Source organism: Lagenorhynchus albirostris, chromosome 19 (assembly GCF_949774975.1).
Source record: "Lagenorhynchus albirostris chromosome 19, mLagAlb1.1, whole genome shotgun sequence".
NCBI lineage: Eukaryota > Metazoa > Chordata > Mammalia > Artiodactyla > Delphinidae > Lagenorhynchus > Lagenorhynchus albirostris.
The window spans coordinates 36,945,890-36,963,477 of record NC_083113.1 but is presented as its reverse complement, the minus strand read 5'-3'; the positions used below and the strand labels follow the sequence as shown (position 1 = coordinate 36,963,477).

Sequence of the window (17,588 nt, the reverse complement as noted above, 5' to 3'; positions counted from 1 at the left end):
GGTATTTATTTATGAGCTGTGCCTCCTTGGACAAGTCATTCAGTGGCGTTGAACTTCAGAAAAATCTTTGTTCTTTCTAAATTCCATCTTGTTTTCAGGGTCAAGGGGGTTAACACGTACAAGGGGAAAAGGTGGAAGAAAACTATATGTCCTGCACAATTATTGTATACCAAATAGTGTACCTTTCAAACCTCAGCTTCCTAATTTACTAAATAAGTGTGTTCAAACCTACCTACTTCAAAGGAGAAAATAGAAGTTTGAGCAGGCACCAGCTGTCGGAAATTGAACTCAAGTCCTAACATGCCTGATTCTAAAATTTAGGTTTTTTTGTTTTTTTTCCCCTAAATATCCTCTCCAGAAACACTGTAAATAAAGATATTAAAAGCAATGCTTTCTTTAGAATTTGCTAGGCACCATGCAGTACACGATCTTCAATTCTTATAGTTTCCACAATTTCCTATAAAGATACTTTTCACTTAGAAATAAAAAAGAGGGGGACCTTCTCTGGCGGAGGAGTAAGACGTGGAGATCACCTTCCTCCCCACAGATACATCAAAAATACATCTACATGTAGAACAACTCCTACAGAACACCTACTGAACGCTGGCAGAAGACCTCAGACTTCCCAAAAGGCAAGAAACTTGCCATATACCTGGGTAGGGCAAAAGAAAAAACAGAGACAAAAGAATAGGGAGGGTACCTGCACCTCTGGGAGGGAGCTGTGAAGGAAGAAAAGTTTCCACACACTAGGAAGCCCCTTCACTGGCGCCCAGCGGGTGCAGGGGGGAAGCTTCGGAGCCACGGAGGAGAGCGCAGCAACAGGGGTACAGAGGGCAAACCTGAGAGGCTTGTCTGCTCACCCACTGGGGCGGGCGGGGGTGGGAGCTGAGGCTCGGGCTTCGGAGGTCAGACCCCAGGGAGAGGACTGGGGTTGGCTGCGTGAACACAGCCTGAAGGGGGCTAGTGTGCCACAGCTAGCAGCGAGGGAGTCCGGGAAAAAGTCTGGAGCTGCCTATGGGGCAAGAGACCATTGTTTCAGGGTGCAGGAGGAGAGGGGATTCAGAGCACTGCCTAAATGAGCTTCAGAGACGGGCGTGCGCCGCGGCTATCAGCTCAGACCCCAGATACATGAAATGCTAACACTGCTGCTGCTGCCACCAAGAATCCTGTGTGCAAGCACAGGTCACTCTCCACACGCCCCCCCCACCCCCCGCCGGGAACCTGTGCAGCCCGCCACTGCCAGGGTCCCGGGATCCAGGGACAAGTTCCTTGGGAGAACACACAGCACGCCTCAGGCTGTTGCAGCGTCACATCAGCCTCTGCCGCCACAGGGTCGCCCAGCATTCCGTACCCCTGCCTCCCCCCGGCCTGAATGAGCAAGAGCCCTCTAATCAGCTGCTGCTTTAACCCCCTCCTGTCTGGGCAGGGAACAGTTGCCTGAGGGTGATCTACATCCAGAGGAGGGGCCAAAACCAAAGCTAAACCCCAGGAGCTGTGCGAACAAAGAAGAGAAAGGGAAATCTCTCCCAGCAACCTCAGCAGTGGATAAATCCCCACAATCAGCTTGATGCACCCTGCATCTGTGGAATACCTGAATAGACAACGAATCATCCCAAAATTGAGGTGGTGGACTTTGGGAGCAACTGTAGACTTGGGGTTTGCTCTCTGCGACTGATTTGTTTCTATTTTTATTTTTATCTTAGTTTATAGTGCTTGGTGTCATTGGTGCATTTCTTTATTGGTTTGGTTGCTCTTTTCTTTTTTGTTTTTTTACTATTTTTTTATTTTAATAATTAAAAAAATTTTTTTTACTATTATTTAAAAACATTTTTTTCTTTCTTTTTTTCTCCCTTTTCTTCTGAGCTGTGTGGCTGACAGGGTCTTGGTGCTCTGGCCTGGTGTCAGGCCTGAGCCTCTGAGGTGGGACAGCCGAGTTCACGACATTGGACCACCAGAGACCTCCTGGCCCCAAGTAATATCAATTGGCGGGAGCTCTCCCAGAGATCTATGTCTCAACACTAAGACCCAGTTCCACCCAATGGCCAGCAAGCTCCAATGCTGGACTCCGCATGCCAAACAACTAGCAAGACAGGAACACAACCCCACCCATTAGCAGAGAGGCTGCCTAAAATCATACTGAGTTCACAGACACCCCAAAACACACCACCGGACTTGATCCTGCCCACCAGAAAGACAAGATCCAGCCTCATCCACCAGAACACAGGCACCAGTCCCCGCCACCAGGAAGCCTACACAACCCACTGAACCAGCCTTACCCACTGGGGGCAGACACCAAAAACAATGGGAACTATGAACCTGCAGGCTGAGAAAAGGAGACCCCAAACACAGTAAATTAAGCAAAATGAGAAGACAGAGAAATATGCAGCAGACGAAAGAGCAAAGCAAAAACCCACCAGACCAAACAAATGAAGAGGAAGTAGGCAGTCTACCTGAAAGAGAATTCAGAGTAATGATAGTAAAGATGATCGAAAATCTTGGAAAATACACAGTACATAGTACTCTCATTACTATGATCCACAGGATTTATTACTATAAAAACACTAAATTATGTTTAGTACTATAATGTACTAAATGTAATTTAGTTTTTTTTGTTTTTTTTTTTTGCCACGAAGTATGTTTTATTTTCATTAATCATACAAATAATTTTCTATAATATCCCAGGGCAAACCGGAGAATTTGGCAATCCGATTGGAGGGTGCCTTCAGAGACCCACAGGCCGGTAGCATCGGCATGGAGTGCCCGGGTTCACAGTGCAGCTTGTCGCTTGTGTCCATCTTGTAGGTGGCTCTTCCTCCACATCACGACTAGGGTCTCCAAGATGACGGGGGTGGAGAATACTCCAGGTTCTTAGGAAATTTCACTTCGCTTGCTCTCCTGCTCAGTGGTCTCTTTGGTCGGCAGTGTGTTCTCCTATGTCTCCGTCTTCTTCAGCTTGGCCTTATAGAAGCTGGCGATTTCCCCCATGTCTGGCTTCTCTGCCATTTTCTTAAAACAATCCAAAAAGTTGCGCTCCAAGCCCGTGGTCCCGGTGCTCTGACTCGTGTCGCTGCAGCAAGAGACAAAATCCAAAATCCTGTGGATCATAGTAATGATAGTACTATGTACTATGTTTATAGTAATAAAGCTGTGGGTCATAGTAATGATTTAGTACTATAATGTACTAAATGATATTATAGTACTGTAATGTACATTAGTACTATAATGATAGTAATGATCCAAAATCCTGGAAATAGAATGGAGAAAATACAAGAAATGTTTAACAAGGACCTAGAAGAACTAAAGACCAAACAAACAATGATGAACAACACAATAAATGAAATAAAAAATTCTCTAGAAGGAATTAATAGCAGAATAACTGAGGCAGAACAACGAATAAGTGAACTGGAAGATTAAATAGTGAAAATAACTACTGCAGAGCAGAATAAAGAAAAAGAATGAAAAGAATAGAGGACAGTCTCAGAGACCTCGACCTCTGCGACAACATTAAACGCACCAACATTTGAATTATAGGGGTCCCAGAAGAAGAAGAGAAAAAGAAAGGGTCTGAGAAGATACTTGAAGAGATTATAGTTGAAAACTTCCCTAACATGGGATAGGAAATAATCAAGTCCAGGAAGCGCAAAGAGTCCCATCCAGGATAAATCCAAGGAGAAACACACCAAGACATATATTAATCAAATTATCAAAAATTAAAGAGAAGGAAAAATTATTAAAAGCAGCAAGGGAAAATCAGCAAATAACATACAAGGGAACCCCCATAAGGTTAACAGCTGATACTTCAGCAAACTGTGCAAGCCAGAAGGGTGTGGCAGGAAATATTTAAAGTGATGAAAGGGAAAAACCTACAACCAAGATTACTGTACCCAGCAAGGATGTCATTTCAGGTATGATGGAGAAATTAAAACCTTTACAGACAAGCAAAGGCTAATACAATTCAGTACCACCAAACCAGCTTTACAACAAATGCTAAAGGAACTTCTCTAGGCAGCAAACATAAGAGAAGGAAAAGACCTACAATAACAAACCGAAAACAATTAAGAAAATGGTCATAGTAACATACATATCAATAACTACCTTAAACGTAAATGGATTAAATGCTCCACCCAAAAGACATAGACTGGCTGAATGGATACAAAAACAAGACCCATATATATGCTGTCTACAAGAGACCCACTTCAGACCTAGAGACACATACAGACTGAAAGTAAGGGGATGGAAAAAGATATTCCATGCAAATGGAATTCAAAAGAAATCTGGAGTAGCAATTCTCATATCAGACAAAATAGACTTTAAAATAAAGACTAATACAAGAGACAAAGGAGGACACTACATAATGATCAAGGGATAAATCCAAGAAGATATAACAATTGTAAATATTTATGCACCAACATAGGGGCACCTCAATACATAAGGCAAATGCTAACAGGCATAAAAGGGGAAATCGACAGTAACACATTCAGAGTAGGGGACTTAAACACCCCACTTTCACCAATGGACGAATCATCCAAAATGAAAATAAATAAGGAAACATAAGCTTTAAGTGATACATTAAATAAGATGGACTTAGTTGGTATTTATAGGACATTCAATCCAAAAACAACAGAATACACTTCCTTCTCAAGTGCTCATGGAACAATCTCTAGGATAGATCATATCATGGGTCAAAAATCAAGCCTTGGTAAATTTAAGAAAATTGAAGTTGAATCAAGTATCTTTTCTAACCACAACGCTATGAGACTAGATATTAATTACAGGAAAAAATCTGTAAAAAATACAAACACATGGAGGCTAAATAATATGCTACTAAATAACCAAGAGATCACTGAAGAAATCAAAGAGGAAATCAAAAAATACCTAGAAGCAAATGGCAATGAAAACACAATGATGCAAAACCTATGGGGTGCAGCAAAGCAGTTCTAAGAGGGAAATTTATAGCAATACAATCCTACCTCAAGAAACAAGAAACATCTCAAATAAACAGCAACACCTTACACCTAAAACAATTAGAGAAAGAACAAAAAAACCCCAAAGTTAGCAGAAGGAAAGAAATCATAAAGATCATATCAGAAATAAATGAAAAAGAAATGAAATGATAGCAAAGATCTGGTTCTTTGAGAACATAAACAAAATTCATAAACTATTAGCCAGACTCAGAGAGAAAAAAAGGGAGAAGACTCAAATCAACGGAATTAGAAATGAAAAAGGAGTAACAACTGACACTGCAGAAATACAAAAGATCATGAGAGATTACTACAGGCAACTACATGCCAATAAAATGGACAACCTGGAAGAAATGGACAAATTCTTAGAAAAGCACAACCTTCCGAGACTGAACCAGGAAGAAATAGAAAATATAAACAGACCAATCACAAGCACTGAAATTGAAACTGTGATTAAAAATCTTCCAACAAACAAAAGTCTAGGACCAGATGGCTTCACAGGAGAATTCTATCAAACATTTAGAGAAGAGCTAACACCTATCCTTCTCAAACTCTTCAAAAACATAGCAGAGGGAGGAACACTCCCAAACTCTTTCTACAAGGCCACCATCACCCTGATACCAAAGCCAGACAAGGATGTCACAAAAAAAGAAAACTACAGGCCAATATCACTGATGAACATAGATGCAAAAATCCTCAACAAAATAGTAGCAAACAGAATCTAACAGCACATTAAAAGGATCATACACCATGATCAATTGGCGTTTATCCCAAGAATGCAAGGATTCTTCAAAATACGCAAATCAATCAATGTGATACACCATATTAACAAATTGAAGGAGAAAAACCATATGATCATCTCAATAGGTGCAGAAAAACCTTTCGACGAAAATTCGACACCCGTTTATGATAAAATCCCTCCAGAAAGTAGGCATAGAGGGAACTTACCTCAACATAATAAAGGCCATATATGACAAACTCACAGGCAACATGTTTCTTAATGGTGAGAAACTGAAAGCATTTCCACTAAGATCAGGAACAAGACAAGGTTGCCCACTCTAACCTGTATTATTATTCAACATAGTTTTGGAAGTTTTAGCCACAGTAATCAGAGAAGAAAAAGAAATAAAAGGAATCCAAATTGGAAAAGAAAAAGTAAAACTGTCACTGTTTGCAGATGACATGATACTATACATAGAGAATCCTAAAGATGCTACCAGAAAACTACGAGAGCCAATCAATGAATTCGGTAAAGTAGCAGGATACAAAATGAATGCACAGAAATCTCTTGCATTTCTATACACTAATGATGAAAAATCTGAAAGAGAAATTAAGGAAACACTCCCACTTACCATTGCAACAAAAAGAATAAAATACCTAGGAATAAACCTACCTAAGGAAAAAAAAGACCTATATGCAGAAAACTGTAAGACACTGATGAAGGAAATTAAAGTTGATACAAAGAGATGGAGAGATATACCATGTTTTTGCATTGGAAGAATCAACATTGTGAAAATGACTATAGTACAAGCAATCTACAGATTCAGTGCAATCCCTATCAAACTACCACTTGCATTTTTCACAGAAGTAGAGCAAAAAATTTCACAATTTGTATGGAAATAGAAAAGACCCTGAATAGCCAAAGCAATGTTGAGAAAGAAAAATGGAGCTGGAGGAATCAGGCTCTCAGACTTCAGACTATACTACAAAGCTACAGTAATCAAGATAGTTTGGTACTGGCACAAAAACAGAAATCTAGTTCAATGGAACAGGATAGAAAGCCCAGAGATAAACCCACGCACATATGGCTACCTTATCTTTGATAAAGGAGGCAAGAATATACATTGGAGAAAAGACAGGCTCTTCAGTAAGTGGTGATGGGAAAACTGGACAGTTACATGTAAAAGAATGAAATTAGAACACTCCCTAACACCATACACAAACTCAAAATGGATTAAAGACCTACGTGTAAGGCCAGACACTATAAAACTCTTACAGAAAAACATAGGTAGAACACTCTATGTCATAAATCACAGCAAGATCCTTTTTGACCCAGCTCCTAGAGAAATGGAAATAAAAACAAAAATAAACAAATGGGACCTAATGAAACTTAAAAGCTTTTGCACAGCAAAGGAAACCATAAATGAGATGAAAAGACAACCCTCAGAATGGGAGAAAATATTTGCAAACGAAGTAACTGACAAAGGATTAATCTCCAAAATATACAAGCAGCTCATGCAGTTGAATATCAAAAAAACAAACAACCGAATCCAAAGATGGGGAGAAAACCTAAATAGCATTTCTCCAAAGAAGATATACAAATTCCCAGCAAACACATGAAAGGATGCTCAGTATCACTAATCATTAGAGAAATGCAACGCAAAACTACAATGAGGTATCACCTCACACCAGTCAGAATGGCCATCATCAAAAAATCTACAAACAATAAATGCTGGAGAGGGTGTGGAGAAGAGGGAACCCTCTTGCACTGTTGGTGGATATGTAAATTGATACAGCCATTATGGAGAACTGTATGGAGGTTCCTTAAAAAACTAAAAATAGAACTACCATACGACCTAGCAATCCCACTACTGGGCATATACACTGAGAAATCCATAATTCAAAAAGAGTCATGTATCACAATGTTCATTGCAGCTCTATTTACATTATCCAGGACATGGAAGCAACGTAAATGTCCATTGACAGATGAATGGATAAAGAAGATGTGGCACGTATATACAATGGAATATTAGCCATAAAAAGAAATGAAATCGAGTTATTTGTAGTGTGGTGGATGGACCTAGAGATTGTCATACAGAATGAAGTAATTCAGAAAGAGAAAAATACCGTATGCTAACACATATATATGGAATCTAAAAACAACGCAAAAGTTCTGAAGAACCTAGGGACAGGACAGGAATAGGGATGCAGACCTAGAAAATAGACTTGAGGACCCAGGGAGGGGGAAGGGAAAGCTGGGACGAAGGGAGAGAGTGGCATGGACATGTATACACTATCAAATGTAAAATAAATAGCTAATGGGAAGCAGCTGCATAGCACTGGGAGATTAGCTAGGTTCTTTGTGTCCACCTAGCTGGGTGGGATAAGGAGGGTGGGCGGGAGACACAAGAGGGAGGGGATATGGGGTATATGTATACGTATAGCTAATTCACTTTGTTAAAGAGCAGAAACTAAAACACCATTGTAAAGCAATTATACTGCAATAAAGATGTTAAAAAAAAAAGAAAAAGAAGAGTTTCCAGTCTTGTTCAGACATTTTGTGCGGCTGTTCATTTTTTGGATAAATCTTAAGAAGCAAAAGTACCACTAGCTAGAAAGCCTTGTAATCTCCACAACATTGGATCAGGTCTTAGTGCACGAGGATGATTCAGATTCCGTGTGTGTGTGTGTGTGCGTGTGTGTGTTTGTGTGTGTGTGTGTGTGTGTGTACACGTGGGATCTTAGGGATTCACAGTGGGTGGTAGAAGCTTTAAAGTAGGGCCGTGGACTCAAATTCTTTCAGAGTCCTTTAACAGGTACTCTGATTTTGAAGATGTTAAAATCCATTCTGCCTGTGATTTATTAAAATGAAGGGAAATCACAAAACATCCTTTGATTCAGCCACGTTTCTTTTCACATTTTACAGCCATTCATTGTACAGTTTTCCAAAGGATTTAAAAAAAAATAGGAAATAACGAACCCCCCCCCCCACACACACATACACACACACATAAAAAATCACCATGCCTGAGAAAGCTGTTAGAAAGTCTAGTTCTCTGTAAGCAGCTGGCCCCACCACCTTTTCGCAACATATTTCTCTTGATTCACACCAGCTGGTTGTTTCTAATTTCTCCTCAGTGTCTTGGAATAGCTATTTTCCTTGAAGCTAATCTCTCAGCCTTTGCCGATGACTCCCTGAGCTTGGAATTCCTACAGAAGGTATTATTCCTCTTCAAGTTTCTGCTCTTAACTCTTAAATAAACTTAGCCTTCACAGCTGACCTTTGAGTAAGGATGCTCCCAGAGATTCACATCACTTATGAGTTTAGGTAAGCTTTAGGGGTAAGGGTGGTGACATATCCGCATGGATAAACTTGAATCCCTGTTTTTTTATCATGCATCTAGGTTCAAAATGAAATTGACTTTTTGGCAGGACTGATTGAGGTGTGAGCATCATGCCACCTACCACCCCTCTCTGGGCAGTGATAGTAATTCTAATGGAGAAACAGACTTTGTGACCATCTAGATGCACATTCTGTTAAAAAGATAGAGCACATTTCTCATGTACTATCGTAGTTAATCTTCACAACCATCTTGAACAGTGGGTATTTTCATGTCTTCTTTAAAAAACATTTAAAGGAGGCTCGGAGAGCTTAAGCATGTGCTAATATCACATAGCTCATAGGAATAAAACCTCAGTTCAGACCCAGATTGTGAAACTCAAAAGCCAGATTTTCTTCCTAATGGATCACAGTATCTAGTCCTCCACTGCAATAAATCTGATAAGCTTGCTTTTCTTTGAACCTATTTTCTTAGGTTTTGGACCATGTTTTCTTTTGTCTTTCTTTTAACATTGGTAGGACTTTAATTATGTGTGTGTGTATGTGTGTGTGTGTGTGTGTGTGTGTGTATATATATATATATATAAACATTTTACTTTCATTTCTGTTTTTATATTATTGACAGACTCTTTAAATTGGAGAAGCCTTGTCTAGGATATGAGGAAATCAGAACCATACCTGGAACATTGCTTCTATTGATTGTGAATATGTGGATATCAATATCTTTTAAACTATACGTGCTTTACATACATCTGATTCATTAAGTCTTCAGAACAACTTAATAAATCAGACAGCAACGTTATTCCTGTTTTAAAAGGAGAAGGAGTGAAAGCTTAAATAATTTGGAAAAGGTGACACAGCCAATAAGGCAATATTCAAACTGCTATACTGAGCATCAAATGGACAGTGGCACCTCCTCCAGCAGTGTTTAGGAAGAAACGACTGAGAACTCTTAGAGTAGAGGTTTATTTTTGTGTTACAAGTATCTTAGTCCAAAGCTAGCAAGAATTATAGATTCTATGCTAATCAACATTCAACTCATTTCTTGTCGCTCTATGCCTTCCAGTTGAGTGTTGCAAACACTTACCGGCCACTCAAGTGCTAGGGAATGTGGCATTACATGCTTTACACTTATTATTGTCTCATTCCAACCTCACAACACTCCTCTGAGGGAATGAGCAATGTTCTCAAAGCCTTCATTGTTCTCATCTATAGAAGGAGAAAATAAGTAACTTCCCCAAAGAGGCTCACGTGTATACATATATATGTATAGGGTAAACAGGAATGCAAATCCAGTTCCGCCTGATCTTCGAGCATCTACTCTTTACCATTATGCTATGCTGTGTAAGTCCTGTGTCTACCTCTCTCTATTTAGATTTTTCCTCCACAGGCTTTGGTAACTTACCTCTCTTCTTTGGTTGACACTAACCCTGATTCCATTTTTCTTGGTTCTCACTTAACCCTATGTTGCTTCGAGAACGAGATGAGGCATTCACTTATACAAAAGAAATCTTCTGTGGTCAGCCTCTGGGCTCCATAATATAATTTCACTTTCTATTTATTGTTTTACTACTCCCATTAAATTATGAGAGCTGAGAAGGGTTATGTCTCAAGTATATTTATACTTTTCAAACAAACAGTACATGGAAAATAGAATAAACAGTCATTCAACACACTTCTGTTGAGTGTCTTATATATCTGAATAAATCCAGTTCTCACCCAGAGGTAGTGAGGAATTATTTGGTCAATGTATGCAGCTAGGTTTTGACTAAGAGTAGAATGGCCACTCTGTCAAAATCTCAGTACCATCTTGGCATGAAACTGAGCTGCAAACAGCTATTCTGAATCCCAAGCTAATCTAGAGGACAGTAGGCATCCTCCAAATTTTATCTCTCTCAAGTGTCTACAGTCTAGACGATGGAAATCCATTTTACTACCACTGTGTTTGTCTCCATTCATTTGTTCTTTTATTCAGCAGTCTATTACACAGCACTTTATATTGGTGAGACACTCTCCCAGCCACCAACGTACAAACTAGCTAGATAGGTAAATCGTCTACTCTCATGAAGCTCACGTTCTACTATTTGAGATTGGAGAGTAAGAAAATAAGATGAAACAGAGTCACGTAATGTAGAATGACTAGGTAACTAGTTTGGTTTGTCTGGAAAATCTTTTCTGAATTAGCGATTTTTTTTAAAGCTAAGATGTGAATGACAAGAAGTATCCATCCATGGATAGAAAAGAGGAATTAGTGCAAGTGCCTTTAGCAGGGAACAAGATGAACTTGTAGGGTTCAGAAAGTAATGTAGGGTGGCTGAGGAGTGGTAAGCTAGGAGTACGGTATTATGAGATCAAGTTGGAGTGTAAGATCAAGGTCAGTTAATAGGTTCTCATGGATTGAGATAAGGTGTTTAGCTTATTTTCTAAATGTGTTGGGTGAGTATTGAAGAGTTTTAAACTAGGGACAACAACATGTTTTATATACATATTTTGAAATATATATATATTCAAAATAATCACTCAGGCAATGATATGTAGATAGGGTTTTAGGGAGATAAAAGTGGAAGAGGGGAGACCATTTAGGTGACCCTTATGTGGGCCAATCGGGATGATATTTCACTGGTCTGAGGATGTGGGTAACAGTGGAGATGAGGAAACAGGACAGTTTAGGGATATTGTTTAGAGGATGTGGCAACACTTCATTTGGATGTAGGACTTATGAGAAGAGAGGGAACCAGGAGGACTTCTAGGTTTTTGCTTTGAACAATTGGGTAGATGGTGTTGCTACTTCCTGAAATGAGGAGCGGATTGTGGGTAAAGGAGAGTTCAAGGGATTGAGGGTTCTGCTTGGGTCATGGTGACACTGAGATTTCTTGGGAGTATGTATGTGGGACTGACAAGCACAATGTTGGGCATATGAGTCTGGGGTCTAGAGGCAGGTCTTTCACAGAACATGCACATTTTGAGGCTATTGCCGTTGAAATAAATGCAGAAGATAGGATGAGCTCCCCTAAGTAGAGTGTGTAAATAGAGAGAGAAGATTGAGGACAGGACTTCAGGAGGGAACTCCAAGCCCTCTGAGTTCTGGAAAAGGAGGATGCATCTGTGGAGGAGAGGAAGATTATAAGCCTGGAAAGTGAAATGTTTTGGACATGAAGAAAAAGAAAGTGTTTCAAGGAGAATATGACCTTTGTTTTACTTGCTGTTACCTTTATTTTAATGAAAATCATTTGGAGTCAAAGCAGGAGCTCTTTGGAGAGTGCTTTGAAGAAATCTTAACTTCCCAAAAAGGAAAAAGAAAATAATCAAAGGTATTGGCCGCATTTCTCTGGAAATTTCACCATACAACCAAGACTGTCTCTTAAGGCTGCTCATGAATAAAATGAGAACCAAAGATAAATGCAATCGGCCTCAATTGCTTATTTTTCTTATGGATTATGTTATAACTCTTGGAAAACAGTGTTGCATTACTGTAAAATTACTGTGTATTTTTCTTTGTCAAGTTTAACCTGATGGAGTTCTATGGGCCTTTCAAACGGTACAAGATGAATATGCTCGCTTGTGACTCCCTGATTTGCCAACATTTTCTCACTATTAGTTTATCATTATTACCATTTTTATTATCATTATTATGCATGTGTTTCTCTTGTCCTTAAGATCTGAGACTCCTAAAAACTTAAATTTGTAATTCTTGAAAGATATAAAAGACAGGGAAGAGGGCATCACTTGGGGTGTTCTATATGGCATCTTCTTGCCAAGAAGTTGCTGTTGAATCAGCCGTGGTTACATCAGACCCAGAGAGACATTAGGGATGCAAACAACCTCTGTTCTGGGGCTTTTTTTTTTTTTTTTGGAAGATAAAACAACCCATTAGCATAGCTCTCCCCAACAAGGCTGGAAACTCTGGCCCTGGTGAAGAGCACACATATTCAGAAACCAATTCAGGCTAGTAATGAGATCTTTAATGTGCAAATAAATATTAGATGGGGCAAGGAGCACAGTAAGATCTGATCCTGTGGTGACTCATTTATGTTGATGTTCACCATTTGACATAAGAAAGATGGAAAAGGAGATAAAGGGTAGATTTATTATTTTTAATATGTTCTTCATTTATGTAACAGAAATCTATGAACTATCCAAGAAATATAACTCAAGGACTGACTTTTAGTATCTCTTTGATGTTTATTATTTGTGCTGTGGTAAAATTGATGAATAAATAAAGAGCTATGCTAAGCAAGGGAATTCACCTCTTCTATGGGGGTTGCAAGAGGAGTGTTGGGAGGAGGAGGATGTTTTATGAGCCAGACATTTCAGGTTTGAATCCCTGTCCCATCATTTAAAGTCAGTGTTCTCTTGCACAAGTTTCTTAAAACTCTTGGAGTCTCAGCTTCTTATTTATGCAACGTGACACTTATGTTCCTGAAAATGACAGATATTCAGTTAGTTACAGTTACTTACAATGTTATTTCACATCTTTCTCCAAATTGCTAAACCTTTAGCCTTTTTCTCTGACTTTATAAGTAGCAGGAGAGGCAGATCTGTTTGCATAGCCCATCATTTTCGCATTATGGAAGGGCTTAGTATTTAGCTTTTTGGTATTAAAGTCAATTACCAATGATTTATTAGCTACTAGGAAGGTATAATATAAATAATAAACTTGAAGGTTATAGATAAATTATGTTTTTAACTGGAATGCTAATAAATTATGTCATGTTATGAAATAAGTAGCTGTATTCTTCAAACATCAGAGTAAAAGTTACCTGATGAAAATTTTCCCAATGATGGCACAAATTAACCTTAGCTGTCAGAATAAAATCTGCAAAGGAGGGAAAATAATGATTCCCCATCTCCAAATATAGTTTATTTGAATTTAGAATTGTTTCTACAAATCTATACCATAATAGATCACCTAATCAGAAAGATTAGGTGGTAATAAACTTTTCCCCGAAAACTTTTTCTCCTTTAGATAGGAAAGCCATATTTTGTTTGCAGATATTCCCTGAATTGAAATCTGTGCCTTAATTCTTTATTTTATTTTATTTATTTATTTTTGGCTGCATTGGGTCTTTGTTGCTGCGTGTGGGCTTTCTCTCGTTGCGGCGAACAGGGGCTACTCTTCGATGCGGTGCGTGGGCTTCTCGTTGCAGTGGCTTCTCTTGTTGAGGAGCACAGGCTCTAGGCGTGTGGGCTTCAATAGTTGTGGCTCGCGGGCTCTAGAGTGCAGGCTCAGCAGCTGTGGTGCGTGGGCTTAGTTGTTCCATGGCATGTGGGATCCTCCTGGACCAGGGCTCTAACCCGTGTCCCCTGCATTGGCAGGCGGATTCCCAACCACTGCACCACCAGGGAAGCCCTGTGCCTTAATTCTTATTGGGAACAAGTTTAATTGTTATGCTAAGTGGAAGCATCTTTTCATACCTCTTCAATTTTCTGGCTTCAGTACCAACATCGTATTGAAGCACAGTTCTAAAGAGTGTTCAGTATTTGACAAATAGCATCACCTCTAGGGATTGAGAAACTCAGAATCTGAAGAAGGGATTAGTGCCTCATCCTACATGAGGTCTTTGTTGAGTTCTTCATCTTCTTGGCTTTCTTCTTTCTGAGTGAGAGAAAGAAATGTTTATACAGTACAACTGCATGTAATAGTATAATGACTATTACTTATTAAATGCTTACTAAATAGCTGGCACAATGCTAAATATTTTACATGTATTATCTCATTCAGTCTTCACAAACAATGCTAGGAGATCTGAACTAGCCTCATCTCGATTTCAGAGGAGCAAATTGCTGAAGGTCATGCAGTATACAGATTTTATTAGAGCTGAAAACACAAGCAGTCTACTGCATGTTAACCTCAATTCAGTACTGCCTCTTTTCTACAAAAACCCGTTGGGAAGGAAAACCCCATGGAGATAATGATCTTTGGACATTTGAGTGACTTTGCTTACCTGTGATTTTCAAAGAGGTTACCAGATGGATGTGTGTCATGTTTCTGTTCCCAGCTTAACTGTTTGCTATTACCTTACATTTTAACATTACTCCTGGTACGAATGATTTACTAACACTAACATTTAGGAGGTATATTTGCATATTGCAGGGATGTGGCCAAAGAACAGGGCCTCTGATTCTGTATTATGCAGAGGAAAAAAGAAAACAGTCAGAGAGACATGCCAGCAGGAGTGGGAGTGGGGCGGGGCTCCTCATTAATATCTAACTGCAAGGAATGGTTACTTCCAATTTTATGGTATTCTTCTCCCTGAATGAACTATTGCAGTTCCAAATGACTGGTAAGAACATGGAAATCATGTATATTGTAAAATAAGTGTCATTTGGGATAACTGAGTAATTAATTCGCTCCTTATCAACTCGTCTACAGCCACTGATGTATTACATAGATCTGGGCTTCATTAGGAAGTGGTGAAATATATACTGAATGAAATCATTTTATATGTGATTGGGGGAATTTTTTAAAAACCTCCATTACTTTATCTCGATGACTCAACATGAGGTGTTGTAATTTTCCAGGACACCAATGAAATACTGAATTGTGCCATTAGTCTATTTTAAAGGAATTTAATTCCATTAAATTTAATAATATTTAGTACTTATAGAGTACCATCTCCTTTGAAATGGAAACATTAACTGCTATAATTAATCCTCCTAGCACTTCTCCAGGCTAAAAATATAAATAGAAGTAAAGAAAGCAATTAGGAACTGGTGTGCCCTTGATAAAAGAAGGAAACACAATTAGATGTTCAGCCTCTGACTCAGGACTCCTGGGTTCAGATAATGCCCAGAGAAGGTTTTTTCTTTAGCGGGGGGAGCAGTTCACTTCCTAGGAATTGCAGGTTATACCTAAAGCTTGATTAGTTGGGAGAAGATATCTAGGTCCCTTTACAGACATTGTAAATAAAGCTCTATCATTAGCAAAGGTTTGAAAATAGATGACACCATGGGCACCTCTTCACACTGAAATGCTGTAATTTTTTCACTCTGTGAAAAATTTGACTATCATTTGTCTGCTGCTCACTTTCACCTCTGGCTTACGCCACTTTTTCAGGGTTTGAGAAAAGATGTGTGTATGGGGTGGGGGATATGGAAGTAACAGATAGTAAACAGAAAGATTGTTTCTTTGGTCACTGGTGTCCACTGTAAGACACATCATCTCTCTATCGAACTGTATCTCAAATTGATCAGTTTGATTCTTTCTAAAACACGCATCTGAGCATTCCCTAGTGTCCTTCAGTTGTTTCCTTCTGTCTTCAAGATCAAATCCAAGCTCCTTTCCGTGGCACAAAACATGTCATCATAAACAGCCTCTTCCTGTGCTTCATCTCCCAGTCTTTGCGGACTATGAGCCCAGAACCATGTTTTAAAGTTTGATGTGTGTACGTATGCTGGTTAAAAAATCCGATTGCATTAGTGGGAAATCACCCACTAATTAGGCTTGGAAAAGCTGTGTTCCACACAGGAGCAGCATAACAGTGGTTTTCAATCTAAGTAAACATTAAAATTACCTGAGAGGCTATAAAAAATACCAATTCCTGAGTCCCACCTCAATCTATGAATTCAGAATTTAAGGAAATGGTACCTGGGCATTGGTATTTTACAAAATCCCCCAGAGATTCGTGGTTTCGGTTTGCATCCAAATTTTAAAACCGCTTCAAGATAATACAATAATGTAATAAAAAGAATATTGTCTAGCAGTTAAGAATAAGGGCTATGGAATTAGACAACCCTGAAGTTCGTAATGTGTTCTTTTTTTAATTAAATTTTTATTGGAGTATAGTTGATTTACAATGTTGTGTTTGTGCTGTACAGCAAAGTGAATCAGTTATACATATACATATTTCCACTCTTTTTTAGATTCTATTCCCATATAGTTCATTACAGAGTACTGAGTAGAGTTTCTTGTGCTATACAGTAGGTTCTTATTAGTTACCTATGTTATATATAGTAGTGTGTATATGTCAATTCCAATCTCCCAATTTATCCCCACCTTGATAACCATAAGCTTGTTTTCTACATCTGTGAGTCTATTTGTTTTGTAAATAGGTTCATTTGTACCATTTTTTAGATTCTACATATGAGCGATACCATATGACATTTGTCTTTCTCTGTCTGACTTAATGTGTTCCTTAAATGAATTTTTAATTCAATATTTATTTAGAGCCAGAGCAGGACATTGCAAATGCTCAGAAAAGTAGGACCCCTGGTGGCAGTCCTCAGATTTGTCTCTTCTGCTCTGAGCAATTAAGCTCTGGATCTCCATACTCATATCCCACTCAGCAAGACAAAAGCCTTCTGATGAACTAGACCTAGCTCCCTTAGATATGGGGTAGAGTGATAATCCATTTATAACATGCCTCTTTGGGAGGGAGGTCAGGTTCCCACTTCAAGTAACTTCTCATATTACTCTTTCCAGCCACATACATCATCTCCCTGAAGGGATTGTGACAAATCTAGTATTTCTCCGTCTTGTTAGAAAGCCGGTGATATTTTGGCCATCTTTATCTACTAGCCTTCGATGCGAGGATTAAATTAAGCAGCAGTAATACAGCATAGTATTT

General features: G+C 39.0%; 1 protein-coding gene and 1 pseudogene across 2 annotated transcripts in view; one reads left to right on the top strand and one right to left on the bottom strand.

The window, feature by feature from the left end:
• Positions 1-17,588, top strand: part of CDH8 (cadherin 8) — a 363,158-nt gene that overhangs the window by 69,393 nt on the left and 276,177 nt on the right. The gene's annotated exons all lie outside the window — the stretch shown is intronic.
• On the bottom strand, positions 2,633-3,051 carry LOC132509333 (thymosin beta-10-like; annotated as a pseudogene).